The sequence below is a fragment of the Phyllobates terribilis genome, unplaced genomic scaffold (assembly GCF_046119375.1).
Source record: "Phyllobates terribilis strain yellow unplaced genomic scaffold, ASM4611937v1 Scaffold_1__5_contigs__length_1240528914, whole genome shotgun sequence".
Classification (NCBI taxonomy): Eukaryota; Metazoa; Chordata; class Amphibia; order Anura; family Dendrobatidae; genus Phyllobates; species Phyllobates terribilis.
The window spans coordinates 914,478,659-914,490,765 of record NW_027362761.1 but is presented as its reverse complement, the minus strand read 5'-3'; the positions used below and the strand labels follow the sequence as shown (position 1 = coordinate 914,490,765).

At 40.7% G+C, this 12,107-nt stretch overlaps 1 protein-coding gene across 1 annotated transcript in view; it reads right to left on the bottom strand.

Moving 5' to 3' along the window:
- FAT4 (FAT atypical cadherin 4) overlaps positions 1 to 12,107 on the bottom strand; it is a 253,046-nt gene that overhangs the window by 48,348 nt on the left and 192,591 nt on the right. The window lies entirely within an intron of this gene.

Below are 12,107 nucleotides of genomic sequence, written 5' to 3'. Positions count from 1 at the left end.
ATCTATCTATCTATCTATCTATCTTTCCATCTATCTTTCCATCTATCTATCTTTCCATCTATCTATCTTTCCATCTATCTATCTATACATATACCTATTATCTATCTATCTATACATATACCTATTATCTATCTATCTATCTATCTATCTATCTATTATCTATCTATCTATCTTTCCATCTATCTACATATCTATCTATCTACAGTATCTATCCATATTTCCATCTATCTATCTATCTTTCCATCTATCTATCGATCGATCTATCCCTTATCAACAGTATATGTCTATATAAATTGAAAGCATTCAGCTAAAACTACACATAGACTTTATATCTAACTACAAAAAGATCACTGTGACATATATTAAAGGGAATCTGTCAGCAAGTTTTAGCTTCCCCAAAAAGCAGCATGATATAGGGGAAGAGACCCTGATTCCAGCGATGTATCACTTACTGGTCTGCTTGCTGCAGTTTTGATAAAATCAGTATTAGCTTCAGGACTATCAGTTCTCTGAATGCTGAGCTCTGTATAACCCCACCCACATCTCTGATTAGCAGCTTTTGTGTACACTGTGCATAGGCAGAAAGCTGCCAATCAGTGGTTGGGGTGGGGTTATATAGAGCTCATGAATATGGAGGACTACATGGTAACAGGTTCACTAGTGATAATCCCTTGATGATAAAACACTGATTTTATCAAAACTACAACAAGAAGTCCAGCAGGTAACACTGAAACCAGGGTCTCTGTCTCTAAATTATGTTCCTCTCAGATTAGGTAACAAATAACCTGGTGACAAACTCCCTCTAAGTGATTTGCTAGCGACATGCTTGGATTTCTGAGTTACTCATTAGACCACAGCGATTTGAGAGTTTTAAGTTACTTGGTGCGTTCCTGACCAGTAAAATTACAGCAAGAGATTGTAGTGAGATGAGAACTCTGTGTTGACTGCAAAGTTGGACGCCAACATTTACAAAAGCACTTTTATCAAAAGGACAAATAAATAAATAGGATCTGAAAAAGCATTTATGGTCCGGTGATAGAATAGAATTTGATTCGTTTACATGAGAAGAAAGATGTACTAAGCAAAATATGCCAGAAGTTTTGCATACAGTACACTAAGACTTGAGGCATACAGCGTGGGGCAAACTTATTGGTCTCTTAGACATTTTTATTCTAATATGCCAGAATCCAAATCTTTCGCAATTCAATTTGAACAAATCCAGCAAAATGGTAGCTGGTTGGTTGCCATCTAGTTGGATTCAAAAGTCATGGGAAGGGATTAAAAACTAAAGAAATATGACTTACTTTTCACTTCTCCTCATACTTCCTCACTTGGTTGTTTCGAGCTGGACTCAATTCACAGGACACCATTCTTCTTCCTACCATAGGTTCCTCCAAGACTTTGGCGCCTCTGCTTATCACTAGCACTTTCAACACCATTGTAACATCCCTGGGGGCGTGCTTGTATAGTGCACCACCTCCCACTATGCAAGACCGCAATCTTACCTGTCAGTCCAGCCTGCAAATCTTGCTCCAGTTCATGCTGTGTGCATGCCTCTTGACTGACTGCTTAGGGCGGCAGCCCGGTTACTTCCTGATTCTTATAGCTGCTGTGGGCGCACCCCTAATGAGTCTCCAGCCTATTGCTGTGAGTCACTGGATATTTAAACCCCCTCCACCCAGCAGGAGGTGCCTGAGCAACACTAACATTCAGTGTGCTCCTTGACTCTGAAGTTGCCAGGTCCAGTTCTGCTTCTTTTCTGTTTCCGCCGTCTCTGGGGGCTGCATACCCAGACCTGTTATCTGTGACTTCTGTCCGTTTCCGCCATCTCTGGGGGCTGCATACCCAGACCTGTTATCTGTGACTTCTTGTCCGTTTCCGCCATCTCTGGGGGCTGTATACCCAGGCTCGTTCTTGTATCTCTTTGCAGTAGCAGTTCCTGTCTGAACTGTATCCTAGCCTGTTACCTGTTTGTCTCTATGTCCGTACCTTCCCTTTTCCTGCAGTATCTGAACCTGCACCTAACTCCAACTCGTTGTCTCTGTACTTCTGTTTGTGAGTTTTGTGTCCACTCGCTACTTCATAGGAAGTACCTTGTGTGTATCTGGTTCTGCTTGTCCCTTTTCCCTTCCTCCGTATCTTCCTGTATTTTCCAGTCTGTTCCATGTGAACAGAGCCCTGTCCTCTCTGCCTTGCCCACTGCTCCGGCGGTTTCTCTCTGCTCTGCCTTGCTCACAGCACCAGCGGTTTCTCTCTGCTCTGACTTGCCCACTGCTTCGGTGGCTTCCCTCTGCTCTGCCTTACCCACTGCTCCGGCGGCTTCTCTCTGCTCTGACTTACCCACCGCTCCGGCGGCTTCTCTCTGTCTGCCTTGCTCACCGCACCAGCGGTTTCTCTCTGCTCTGATTTGCCCACCACTCCGGCGGCTTCTCTCTGCTCTGCCTTACCCACAGCTCTGGCGGTTTCTCTCTGCTCTGCCTTGCCCACCGCTCCGGCGGTTCCGCTCTGCTCTGCCTTGTCCACCGCACCTGCGGTTTCTCTTTGCTCTGCCTTGTCTACCGGTTCGGCGGTTCTGCTCTGCTCTGCCTTGCCCACCGCACCTGCGGTTTTCGCTCCGCTCTGCTTGCTCACCGCACCAGCAGTTCCTCTCTGCTCTGCCTTGTCCTCCGCTCCGGCGGTTTCGCTTTACTCTGCTTGTCTACCACATCTGCGGCTCTGTACCTGTCTCCCAGTCTGTACTGGACCCTATCCAGCCTGAGCTCCAACCTGCTAGTACCTCCCGGTCTGCACTCCAGCCGTGCTTGCCAGTATCTCCCTGTCTGCATACCAGCCATGCTTGTCAGTGCCCACCTGTCTGCATACCAGCCGTGCTTGCCAGTGCCCACCTGTCTGCATACCAGCCGTGCTTGCCAGTGCCCACCTGTCTGCATAGCAGCCGTGCTTGCCAGTGCCCACCTGTCTGCATACCAGCCGTACTTGCCAGTACCCACCTGTCTGCATACCAGCCGTACTTGCCAATACCCACCTGCCTGTATGCCAGTCTAACCTGCCTGTTCCTGCATTCCCCGGTGTGGGTCAACAACTGTGACCGGGGTCTGACCTTGAGTCGCACCTGGTCCCTCTGCTCGGTTCCTCCTTGGTCCACGGAGTCGATTAAGCCGCCTTGCGACCTTGGTCGGATCGGGTTGATACTTAGTTACGCCCCTCCAGGCACTCCTCGGTTCATGGTACAGTGGGATCACTAATCACGCTCACGCCAGTCAGTCCGGGTGCGAGTGTAACAATCATGAAATCATGGCTCATCATGATGTTGTGTGAGGTTTAGACTAATGCTGTATGAAGCCAAGAGGTGAAGACCTAAAAAGGACCGTTGGACTGAAGAAGACCGGAGGCAAGAGAATGAAGACCGGACCAAAACGAACCAGCTTGGAGCTGCACAGACAAGCTGAGGGTAGTGGAGAGGTACCATTTACCATTTTTTTTTTACATCCTATGTTTATTATGCTCTGGGGTCTGGCGAGAGAATAATAATAAACATTCGATTTGCATTAAATACATTTGTTGCAAATCAAATTTCTATTCCAAAATTTGAGCAAATTGTTGAATTCAATTTCCAGCATATTCGCTCATCACTAATTATACTGAATATGTCAGTTTAGTAAATTTGGTGCAATATGTCTGGTCTGTAACGATACTTGACACTTGTGTTCTTATTTGCCCTTGGCATATGCTGCATATGTTCTGTGATGTCTTAGCGCAGGAATAATTTAATAGTGAAGTCACCATATTAAGCAGAGTGAGATGGTAACATTTTAACAATGTAGCCTAAGCTTAATACCAATATCATATTTGTGGTGAAAGATTGTGTTTTTCTTGGTCAGGCTCGTTTCCCGGAATTTCACTGCAATAGTACTTACTCCTGAGGACTGGGGTTTTAATCATTTAACAGTGGACCACCAGAAAGTCTTTCCTAAAGCTTCCCTTGATAATAATCTACATGATGAGGACGAGAGCTTTACTGTCTCCATACACACCCTGTAAATTGTATTATTTTAAGATATTAATATCATACGATGCATTCCAGCATCATTAGATAGACATTAACCAGGACTGAAACAATGTCGAATTAGACATCAACAAAGCTAATAATTAGGCGGATATGTATATTAGTTCTACTTATACTCATAGAAAAGCTGTCTTCTGTACCGAAAATCTGCTGCCTCGGAGTAACCCTTGACTCTGCCCTTTCCTTCAATTCGCACATACAAGCTCTCGCCACCTCCTGTTGCCTCCAGTTCAAACATATTTCCAGAATCTGTCCTTTCCTCAACCCTCTGCTTATGCATGCCCTCATCATCTCCCGCCTCGACTACTGCAACATCCTCCTCTGTGGCCTACCTGCTCATTTTCTTCCACCTCTTCAGTCGGTCCTTAACTCTGCAGCCCAACTAGTTCATCTCTCTCCTCGCTACTCCTCTGCTACCCCCCTTTGCAAATCCCTTCAATGGCTCCCAATTGCCCAGCGCATTCAGTTCAAACTACTAACACTGACCTACAAAGTCATCCATAACCTTTCTCCTGTGTACATCTCCGAACTAATCTCTTGATATCTTCCCTCACACAATCTCCGGTCCTCCCAATACCTCCTTCTCTCCTCTACACTTATTCGTTCCTCACCCAATCGCCTCCAAGGCTTCTCCTGAATATTCCCCGTCCTCTGGGATTCTGTGCCTCACCACGTCCGATTATCCACCACATTCGGATCCTTCAGTTGGAACCTGAAACCCCATCTCTTCAAGAAAGCTTGCAGCCTGCAATGACCACGCTGCCTCCTCACCATCACCGAAGCTGCCGCCTCACCAACACTGGAGCGTCTGCAACCCCCCAACCTACTGTCTCCGTCCCCATCATCCTGTAGAATGTAAGCCCACAAGGGCAGGATCTTCTTCCCTCTGTACCTGTCTATCATTGTTAGTTAATTTACTGTATATCTTTATTTTGTATGTAACCTCTTTCTCATGTACAGCACCATGGACTCAATGGTGCTATATAAATAAATAATAATAATAATAGCAAAACATTGGTTTTAGACAACCCATTCCCCCTTTATCCAGCTTGGGCAATTTAAGCAGATATAAAATTGAGGTCGCCTCTACTGGCTATGGAACATGTGACACACAGATTGGTTAGAAAATTAAAGACTAAATACATTGTACAATTCCTCTTAATCTCTACACTTCCATAATATTGAGTTATTGATTCATTATATCTCTAAATTAGTGAACTTAGAATGATTAGAACACTATAGCAGCAGGAGGGAAGTTGGCGACATGACTAATTACAAGTAATTTAAATTAGATTATAGAAATATTCAGAAAATACCCACTAACAATGATTATGTCTTTATTACGTGCTCATCAGATTGGATTTCAAGCTGATGTAGCAATGGGGCATCATGAGTCCTAATTAGTCTTAATTACTGTCTCTAGCCATAATATCACTAGAACCTTCGTAATACTATAAGACAACAAGTAAAATAATATGGGTAATATTACAAAACTATTTAATAATTTATAGTGTTTACTGACAATATATGTTAAGAGGAACATTCAGATCAAGAAAATGTTATATTTAATAAAAAGGCTGGGATTAGCACAGTATCACAATGGAATCGGTAGGCGGACCTGCTGTGAGATGTGAGGACGCAGTACAACGGCATACACAAGCTCATTAATATTGGGGTGCCTTATGTCTCTTAATCACTGACACGTCTGTCGATTGGCTTAGTGGTATAAGCTGATTAGGACACTTTTTGGAATAATTAGGTGTCTGAAGACTTCACGTTGTTGACTATGAATACATCGAATTTGTCAAGCTTGAAAAAAAATTACAGCACTCTGAGTTCAATGTGTTTGGAGTCGCGCTGTAATCATACTTGGTTATCTGTTTAAGAACATAGTATGGGGACAGATCTACGCTCCTATGACCCAACAGCACAATAGAATAGACATGGTTGTCCATAAATTAGAATTAGCCACTTTCTTCTAGAAACAGCAGAATAGCTGGACTGGCCTTGGGTTGCTATTTCAGGTAAACCTAATTGGAGTAAATGGAACTAAGCTGCAATATGCTACACAATCTGTGCACATGTGTGCCATTGCTTTTGGAAGAAGGCAGTCAATTTTTTAATCCTGGTCAATTAGTGATTGGTCTTTTGGAACTGTGTTTAATCACAATTAAAATTTGCAATAAAAATGCAGCAAACTCCGCAGTATTCATGAAGGAATCACACCAGCAACCGTCAAACACTGTTGAGGGGGCCGTCATAGAGAAACTTCTCACAAATAAGCCAATTGATAATTGTATTCTTTAGTAGGCCTCTATTAGAAGAATGTCAGCATATTATTCCATTAATTTGGATTAATGGAAGATCCAGCCTATCCTCATGCTATATGTGACAACAGTATAAGGACAGTCCCACTTTGTCATTGAGCTTTATTGGAAAAGCCCTTTAACAATGCTGTACTTTTGTATGTCAAAATTCTGTCTATATGCAGTGATCAATATGGAATGAAAAAAATGTTATGAAAGCTTAAAAATGTAAGAAAATTGCTATTACAATGTTACTATACTCAGCCCCCTGATGACGGCAGATGCTGAAACGCGCGTCGGGATGATCAGTGGCGACAAACCGTCAGGAGGAGATGACACTAGGTTTGTACTAATTCTGACACCAAACGATGGGATCCTTATTTAATATAGCAGTTATTCCTTTTTATAGGGACCTTATAGCATTAGCCTTGGCATTGTTTTGGCATTGTTATAACTTGAGGCTTGCTATCCTACAAGACTTACCTATACTACTATATATTGGAGTACGAAACTTTAGCTGATTGCTCTAAACAATCTAGATATATACATGTATGCCTATGTTTATGGACTATAGCACTGATGCATTTTTTATACAGTATATTTATATGGATATGCTAAACCAGTTAATCCATATGATTATAAACTTTAAGCACTAAGGCACTTTTTCTGATGTGATAACACATTGTGCAGTACATGCATGCTTGTATTCATTGATTATAGCACTGAGGCACTTTTATATGGTATAAGCATTGAGTAATTTTTTCTGATGTGATGTACGTTGTGCAGTTTAAATTCTGAAATATTTTATATTGATTATATCTGTCTGTGATAAATTAGTTTTTGTGATCCCATCCATTACCTTTTTTGATTTGTCTATATTACTCATGAAATCCTCTGGCGGTTTGTGTTGCTTTTTTTGTGTTTTTATCTATTGTACCTTAATAAAGATTGATAGTTACATTTGATTTTACTTATTTAATTATTTTTTGGGTCATATTTTTTCTAATTGGTGTATATACTCAGGAGCAGGCGAGGACTGGCACACAGGAGAACAGGTGAATCCCCGGTAGGCCCCCTGTGCAGGAGTGGGCACTCTAAATGAACAGTACTTGGCACAATATACTTGATTCCCTATGTAGTGACAAAGGCAGTATCTCATCATTAATTTTTCAAACCACCCAATTCGTTATTCTATAGGAGCATAGGAAACTGTGAGACAGAGGGTAATGTAATATTTGCAAGTAGCTGAACAGTGGGCCGTGAGAGTCAATGTTACTGGTAGCCGCTTGACACCCCAGTCTGACACCGCTCATTAGCATAATGCAATGACATCTATTCTCTCATGGGAAACAGAAACAAGCAACAATTGAAGCATCCATTCCCAATAATCCTTAGAATCCAGATTCATCCCTGGTCTGACTTAATAGTAGTGTTGCAATAATAGGCTAGTTGTGGTAGAGCTGAGACATCTAAAAGTGTTATAGTCTATCTGGCAGTGATAACTGTAGACCTACAATGCAATATTTATGAAGAAGTCAAGTGTGAACTGTGAGAACGCTTATAGGTTATGCCAGGTTTGATCTCATGAAGGATGAACACAAATTGCCAAGGACAGAACAATGAGTTCCTACAAATTTAATCTCTTTCATTTGTGGGACTTTTTAATTTATTTTTTTTTAAATAAATGTAGTGTTTTGGCACTTCATGAAAACGCCGGGATGCTAGGGATGGCTGAGGTGGCAAGTGACTGGAATACTGAGCTATTGAATAAATAAAACAAGATCAAAAAAGTTATTTCTATTGCCATGAAAGCACCTACTAGGCTTTATAAAGAAGGCACTAACGAGACATTTCCTGAAATTTTAGACTTCATCTCTTATATTGAAAGTAATGGACCATTGGTTGGCTCCACTGCATAAGAACATATTTTATTGTATTCTGGCTCATCTTTAGCAGGAACTCAATGCAAATGTTTTAATAGCCGCTGGAACCCTTCCTTCCAAAGTGGCCTGGGTAACTCAGATTGGCCTTGTACCAAACCTGTTTCTCAACTACAAGAGTAGCCAACGTTTTAATTTTTATTTCATAAACCAATAGTACACATGAAAATAAGTGACTTTGTAATATCTTATCAGAGAAATCTGCTTATCTCTCCTCCTAGATTGATCTTTCACTCTCAAATCCTGGGTAAAATCTGTATTCCGTGAAGCTGGTTCCCTGACTATCTTTTGGATTTCTCACTGTACTGCATTCCGATCTTGTGAGACCTAAAGTAAAGGCCTCTATGAACATTCGACTAACGTCGGCTGAACCTGCCGATATCGATGGGTTGAAATGACGGTCTAATGTGTATCCGGGCGCAGTAAAACTGATGCTCTGAAAAGATGTAAATCACGCATATATCTGATTTTGGATTACCGATTGCATGGTTCTTCCTGACATAAGCCACTGGCCGACAAGTCAGTCGGTGGTTTTCTCATAGAGAACACAGGAGGGCTTGGCCAAGCAAGCAATCTTGTGTATGGGATTGTCGGCTGAGCTGGCTGTTGGCCAACAGCCATCTTATGTGTTTGTCCAGCTCAAGTTATCCAAACTTTCAGTTTGTTAGACTAAGGCCACAACCCCCCTATCAGTATTTGGTCAGTATTTTTTCTCAGGAGTGGGAGACAAAACCAGGTGAGGAACAATCAGAGAAAAGGTATAATAGAAACACGTCACCAATTCTGCATTTATCACCCACTCCTGGTTTTGGCTCCCACTCCTGAGAAAAAATACTGACCAAATACTGATAGTGGGGCCATGGTCTAATCTTATATATATATTCTAGAGTACCATCTAGTTCTGCCTGACACCTGGCTTGTCTTACTATGCTTAAGTCTGTTCCAAGGTAGACAGATATATAGATGGAGAGCTAGATATTGAGACAGATAGATAGATAGATAGATAGATAGATAGATAGATAGATAGATAGATAGATAGAAATATTTGCAGCATATAAATGAAAAAAGTGGAATGCAATTTAAGTGTTTGGTAATATTTTTGGCTCTTTCTCTCAAGCAATATAACACAATTGGTTCCTGTGGGAGCAGTTTGGAGAGTCCAGGACGAGCTGTTATTTTACTTCTATTAACTGAAGTACTTTCACACCTTCATCACATGGCTTTCCTCTTTTTTGATTTGTCTGCCAGTAACTGCATTAAATGAGCTTCCCAAAAGTACAGCAAAAAAAAATAAAAAATAAGTGTGACCGAGTGGTGCAGGAGGTGATTTGTGTGTGTTTTGAAGCCTACATTCTGCTGAGAGTATGACTGAGCCACTGATGACATTGATACAGCAGACAGGATAAATGAAGCAGCCGCTCCAAGTATGAAGCATTTCATTAGTGTCCTTACTTCACTTTTTCAATGGATTTGTTTGTAAGTCACCACTTTCTTGAGATCATCCTGCATCAATGAAATTATACCCAGATGTTTTCTAGAACAGCGCAGGAGGATACCAAATTTCATTTTAAATTGGCAAATTTACTAGAAAAAATATTTGATACTTTATAACAAGTGTGTTTGTTTTACTGTGTTCAGCTTAAATGTCTTAGAATTTAACCCAAAGTAGCAATGTAAACAGTCTGATATTACATCCCCAGGAATAAAATCAATCTTAAAGCCTACTTTCCTTATTGAACCCATACACAATATTTTCCTTGTGGCTGATGAATACTACATACACTATTATGTCCATTACCGAGTAGCATGCTACATGCCTCCTCCAATACACCAAATATACCGAGCAACTCAGACAGATGGAATTATTATAGATTTAACTAATTTCTGAACAGCACTTGATACAAATACAGTATTATAGTATACGTCAATAACCTGAAGAAATTAGTTTGGGAAAGGACACTGGCTACATTGTATAAGACTGCAATGTCTATTTTAGTGACTCATAAATTAGCAGTGCCGACAAAAGGAAATTAACAAAATTACCATACATTTCCTATGCTATTTGGCATTTGGTTCACCTCCTGTAGTTCTAATTGGAATGACATATATATCCAAAATGGAAAGCTTTTACAGAGTCACGATTATGTCTTAAGTCTTCATAAAACACTGTACAATAGACTGTATATTTTGGAACGTTAATAAATTAGTGGTTGATTCAGGATTTTTGAGGTTTCCATATTCAGGGAGAGACCTTTAGTCTTTATACCAAAAAAGATAAGTTATAACATTTATATTAAGAGATTATTATGATAGTTACATTTCAAGTATGTTATGGACATCTGTCATGTTGACAGGCATCATGGTGTAAAGCAAGAGAAGCTAAGAAGATTGATATAGATTTTTGTTGGAAAAAATTGAGCATAGTTTGTTATTTATGGATCTAAACCTCTTCACTTTTAGGGCTTAGGAGTCCAGTAGGCGGTCCTAATCACTAACAGCCCTCCCTATGTTTACATACTGGGATCAGTCAGTGATTAGGACCACCCACTGGACTCCTTAGAACAGAAAGAGCAGATGTTTAGATCAGTAAGTTAGAAGATAAACTGATTTTTTTTTCCTAGAAAAATATAATTCAGTCCAGCTCAACTTGGTCTTTTTCTCATGGCCCATACATTAAGACAATATATTCCTTTTGGCTTGCCATGAAAGCAGAAACCATAAAGATCATCATGGCACTTTTCTTTCATACAGGAAGAGGGGGCACAAATATTGACGCTTTCACCCCATGGCTGGGCCTGAGGAGTGGGAATCTTATAGTGATATTGGCTTTGGGACCCTTTCCTATGCATCCCCAAAAATTGATTCAATGACCAAATCAAGCCTTATCTTCCATGTTATTTTGAAATATTATAAGATCATACATTTTGAAAAAAAAACATGTATGGTTGAACAGATGAAAGGAAAAAAGTAAGAGGATCATAAGCAACAAGTGCATAGATATTATTACAGTCAAGTGAAAATGCCATGGAGGAGCATAAAGGTGCAAACAGAAGAAACCTTGAAATCAACAGGTACCAAAACTGACAAGACAGGTCATGATACCAAGAAAGAACTATATGTTCTCAGCAGTTGTTCGCAGGTAAACCTTTATGTGTATTAGATTATATATTCTGGTAATCCTTTATATTACAGATCTATGCTCTACATATGGTAATGTGACCCTAATCTTACAGTTTCAGCCATTATGAGGCTTAAAATGCATTACTAAATACTGGAGATCCTCAATGAGTATTAAACTGCAAGTACTGTAAGTGACAAATGGTATTTATAGTTTGGATGCAGCTGTGCTTTATAGAGAACCTTTGGACGCTACAACCGAGTCTTGTACAGAAACAGTAGACCATGACTGTTAGCAGGTTTCCAGATGTGCAGTTCAATATCTATGCAACCAATAAATAAATGGATGTTGATGGGTGGAATGTGAGTGTTTTCCCCATAGATAAATGTTCAAAGACTTAAGGACATTAATGAACAAAGCTGCCGTACCGATAGCACTCCTGACATCGAGCCAGAACGTAATATTTACCTATCTTGCTTAGCTTCTGCCAGATGGAATAAGAGAGATGTATATTCTCATTGGCTTTTTCACAAAGCAAGCCGCAGTAAGGCACAACAGTGATTTATACACTTGCAAGCTGCAACAGTCCCATAAAAAAACTTTCACATAGACGCCTGTTGCTTTCCTGGCAAAAGTGCAAGGTAGAATGATAGGCTCGTATCAGTAATCTGAAGGCT